At 36.1% G+C, this 5,280-nt stretch overlaps 1 long non-coding RNA gene across 2 annotated transcripts in view; it reads left to right on the top strand.

Moving 5' to 3' along the window:
• Positions 1 to 5,280, top strand: part of LOC128250549 (uncharacterized) — a 58,071-nt gene that overhangs the window by 3,955 nt on the left and 48,836 nt on the right. Inside the window, exons 2-3 of one of the 2 annotated variants that reach the window (XR_008266581.1) lie at positions 3,042 to 3,194; positions 4,303 to 4,519. This is a non-coding gene — a long non-coding RNA (uncharacterized LOC128250549). Of the gene's footprint in view, positions 1 to 3,041; positions 3,195 to 4,302; positions 4,520 to 5,280 lie in introns of those variants that run through there. The other variant, XR_008266580.1, reaches the window with a different exon arrangement.

Raw genomic sequence — 5,280 nt, 5'->3', positions numbered from 1 at the left:
ATATATATATATATATATACAGGTTGTCTATAAAGTCTGTACGCAATTTCAAATATCTACATATTTGTATCTATATTTCAGAGAACGAATCAGTAAAAAAAGCTAAGAAATCTTGATGTTTCTATTTTTCTCGTCTTCAGAAAATTGGTTATTATTTGTTTTACCTATTTTTTTTTAATCTATTTCTTGAAACTTCAACATTACTTATTCTTTTTTGTGCGGAATTACTGTTGACCTATGTCTTCCCTGGAAGAGAAAGGAAATTGTTCTCTTTGGTAAGATGAACGAAAACCTACCGTCGCTTTCCAAAGGAGGTTAAGAACTCATTATTCAACTAAACCTTCATTTTTAGAGGACGTTCAAGGTGGGATAATTCATGTGATTAGTACCATTTGTATACGAAATGATGGTGGACATAATGAAAATTAAAATGCTACTAATAAATTTAATACTTGTTCGTTCTTATCCCTTTTACAGATTAGTTCTATCGTGTCTAGTTACAAAGCTACAAATAGTTTAAATTGCACACAGACTCTATATACAATACACACACACACATGTATATGTGCATGTTTATATATACTTATAGTTATACATATGTAAATATACACAAACACACACACACACACACACATACATATATATATATATGCATGTACATATATATGTGTATACACACACACACACACACACACACATACATATATATATGCATGTACATATATATGTGTATACACACACACACACATATACTTTAATGCTGTAGAAAAAGCACATACATGTGTGGAGTCGCAATGGCCAGTGGTTATGGCAGAGGACTCGTGGTCATAGGATTGCGGTTTCGATTCCCACACCGGGCCTTGTGAGTGCTTTATTGAGCGAACACGCTTAAAGCCCGCAATACTCCGGCGGGGGGGGGGCGGGTAGGGGTGGCGAACCTTGCTGTACCCGTTCACCACAACTTTCACTCTTTCTTCCTGATTCTCTTGTTCCTGTATTTCAAAGATCCAGCCTTGTCACATTCTGTGTCACGCCTGATCTCCTCGAGAACTACGTTAACGCTACACGTGTCTGCGGAGTGCTCAACCACTTGCACGTTAATTTCCAGAGCAGGTTGTTCCGTTGATTGGATCAACTGGAACCATCGTTGTCGTAACCGACGGAGTGCCGTAGTAGTACAGATGCATGTAAACAAAGAGAAACAAAGCCTGAAAATAATCAAACGATGAATATTCATGCATAAATTTATAGATAATTATATATTAACAGAACACATTTACTCAGACTAAAAAGACACAAAAACACCATACCTTCTCCCGCTTTTCTCTGTCTATGTTCTCTGTGTAAGCTTGCTCACTTAATATATAAGTATCTTTGTATTTATACTAGAATATTCATTGTCTGAAAAATTTAAGGTTTTTCTTTCTCTCTAATTACACGTATAGATGTATATATAATATATTTTGTTTATTAAACCCAAGAAGTTTCATTTGTTTATTTGCATCCTTGCCTAAATATGCATATCGATATGCATTTGTGTCTGTATATATATATATATATATATATATATAATATTATTAGGGACAAAATCCAAAATTACAGGTAAAAAACTCAATTAAAATCAATTTATAAAAAATTAAAATTAAATTGAGCCTTATAGATAAAGTATATATAAAATATATATAGTTTTAGGGAAAATAACCAATTTTCAAGAACTCATCGATGAAAATCCACTATCACATATAGAAAAATTAATAATTAAAACCACAATAAATGAGTATAATATAAAGTAAAGTAAATATCATAAGTAAATATCATTTGGTACTTATTGTTGGTTGAGATATATATCTAATTATTGTTCTACTTACGATCTGACGAGTAGCTATATTTTTGAATAGAACTTATTTTCGATAATTTCAATTGATTTTAATTGATTTTAATTGATTTTAATCGATTTAAATTTCTTTTCTATTTGAAATTTGGTTATGAAACACGTGTAATCTTTTTATTATATTTATCTTATGATATTTACTTTATTTTATATTATACTTATTGTGCTTTTAATTATTAATTTTTCTATATGTGATAGTGGATTTTCATCGATGAGTTCTTGAAAATTGGTTATTTTCCCTAAAACTATATATATATATATATATATATATATATATATATATATATATATATATATATATATATATGTGTGTGTGTGTGTGTGTGTGTGTGTGTGTGTGTATATATATATGTATAATATATACCTGCGTATGTGCATGTGTATGTATATATGTATGTATGCATGTATATATGTAAGTATGTATGTATATATATATATATACACACACATACGAGCAGAAGTCAAAAGTCATCCGCACATTCGCCATAATATATCATTATTACTGTTCCACTGCCTTTTGCGAATGCGTGCTTATAGTTGGTACTATTATAGTCACGTGATCCAAGTTTTAGCCTGATCGCACCATTTTTCCTTCTGACTTTCCAGTGTAAGAATGGCCGCTTCACATTTTTATGCATCAAAGAAGAACAAAGAGCAGTGATCCGATTTTTCTGGTCGGAATCTTTGAGTTGTTGAAATTCATCGGAGGCTCTTTGCATAATACGGGGAGAGTGCACTACTGCATATAATTTTGGATGAGTGGATCGAGTAGTTTAAAAGTGGCCGGACAAGCGTGACGCACGAAGAGGAAACAAGGACGCCCGTCAACCTCCACCACTGACGAGAAGGTTCAACAAGCTCAAGAGATAGTAATGGTAAACCAGTTCGCCATTATCGCCACTCAGATCGCTGCTCTTTGTTCTTCTTTGGCGCACATTGCAGGTGGAGCGGCCATGCTTACACTGTAAAGCCAGAAAGAAAAATGGCACTATCAGGCTCAAACTGCAATCACATGACCACAATAGTACCAACTATAAGCACGCAAGCACAGAAGGCAGTGTGACAATAATAAAGATATGTTATGGTGAAAGTGCGGATAGTTTTGACTTCCCTTCGTATATATATTCTTTTAGTTTTTGGTTTGTTTCAGCTATGCGGCTGCTGTCATGCTGGAGCACCACCGTACTTTTGCGCCGTTACAAATGGTTATCCTTTGGCTGATTTCTTCAAGCTGGGAGTCTCACATCACCACTCTCGTGTGTGCCTTTGTTGCAGCTTTTGGCTTATTTGCTGTGGGAGAGAGGTAAGTAGATATACGGTACAGTTTTCCTAGAACATAGAAAAGTAGATTTAAATACACGAAATATGCTTACTTCGTATTTCTTAATCGGCAGAAGCTGCAAAATGTATCAGTGGCCAAGAGTTTCGGAAATGACATTAAGCATCTATAAGTGGCATACAGCTAAGCATCCATTAGTGGCATACAGTTAGCTTCCTGTAACTTTCTTCTGTTGTTGATATTTGGTTTTCTTTGGTGTATGGGGATGGCCTCAAAGATTCTAAGGTTGCTCCTGTTCCGCTGTGTTGCTCTGATGTGCACTGGGAATTCTCGGGTCTGGCATTTCCGTAGATATTTCTTCACGGAAGTGTTTGCCTGCATGTGTTCCATTATGCGTATATGTTGTCTTCTTGTTGCGCTTCCTATGTAGGATGCGCAACATTTGCCACAGACGATCTCGTATACAACATAGGTCCTCTGGCAAAATTCAGGGTCATTGATAGAGCAGTTTGATAATGTGCACTCCTCGGAGTAGTGAGAGGTGTTGTTCTTGGACAGAGATCTTCTCAGGGAAGAGCCGGTGTGCACTATCTGTATGTCGTGTCCTTCCATGCGGACTGCGTGTAGTATCGTTGCAGTAGTTCTGTCGTCAAAATGTGGTAGCTTTAGGAAACACGTGCCGGATTTAGAAGTATGATGGTTCTTCCGGGGTTTATTGACCCTGATGTTTTTTAGGTGCCGTTGTTTGGCTAAAGATGGTGAGTAGCCATTCCCGGTTTGGTCTCTGAGGAAGTGATTGTCGGTCACTTTGCTGCAATTGTTGCTTATACGGGCAATCTCGCTTCTCACGAGAAGCTCTGTTAGGTAAGGCCGACTAGTAGTGGACGAAAAGTTTTCTGCTAGCGGCTTTTCTGTGGAAGTTGGTAAACATGGAGTCTTCCTCTGTGATCCTGAGTTGAAAGTCGAGTAGAAAGAAGGTTCCGGATTCGTCTGGATGTTGAAACTCGAATTTGATGTTTATGTCAATGATATATATACATGTTTATATATATATATATATATATATATATATATATATATATATATACACACAAATATTATCTAAATTCTTAAATTCTTTTAATTATTTCAGTTTTAAAGCTGCGGTCATGCTGGGGCAGCACCGTTGGCTGTGCTACACCGTTGGCTGTGCTACACCGTTGGCTGTGCTACACCGTTGGCTGTGCTACACCGTTGGCTGTGCTACACCGTTATTTGAAACTTCCTCTGATATGTGGCATTTGGTGAATGCTGCTGCTCACATCTGTGTTTCCTGCAGAACCGTTGACTGGAGGAGATCCAGTTTTGCTTTGACGATACCTACATCCACTCCATGCAGGTCTCTCAGGCATTTTCGAAGGATATTGAAGAGCTGTGGGCCCCTGAAACCCACGTTGCTACAGTATCTTGTCCTGTATTTTGATGGAGATACTAGGATCTTTTGCACTATCCAGTGGCGCCCCGATCTACTGCTTGTGTAACTTGTTAATCTTTACACAAGTGTATAAAATATTGTATAAAAGAATCTATAAAAAAATAGTAAAGAATATAAAATGTATTAAAGTATAAAAACTATAAGAAATAAAAAAAAATTATATATAAGAAACGTATATATAGGAAAGATGTAATTGTCACTGAATTCGACTAAGGGCGTCAAGACTGCATTGCTACAAATAAGAGCTAAAACGCTTTAATGCCGTAGGAAAAGCACATATTTCTATACATATTTCTATACATATTTCTATACATATTTCTATACATATTTCTATACATACATGCTCACAAGGGCTGCAATTGCCCAAATATACCCAGTCAATATTCTTTTATTCTTTTATTTGTTTCAGTCATTTGACCGCTGCCATGCTGGAGCACCGCCTTTAGTCGAACAAATCGATTCCGGGCCTTATTTTTAGTAAGCCTAGTAGTTATTCTGTCGGTCTCTTTTGTAGAACCGCTAAGTTCCGGGGATGTAAACACACCAAGATTGGTTGTCAAGCGATGGTGAGGGGAAAAACACAGATGCAAAGACACGCATACATAGATATATATATACATACATACATACATATAT

The sequence above is a fragment of the Octopus bimaculoides genome, chromosome 22 (assembly GCF_001194135.2).
Source record: "Octopus bimaculoides isolate UCB-OBI-ISO-001 chromosome 22, ASM119413v2, whole genome shotgun sequence".
Classification (NCBI taxonomy): Eukaryota; Metazoa; Mollusca; class Cephalopoda; order Octopoda; family Octopodidae; genus Octopus; species Octopus bimaculoides.
This window is presented reverse-complemented; position numbering and strand designations above follow the sequence as displayed.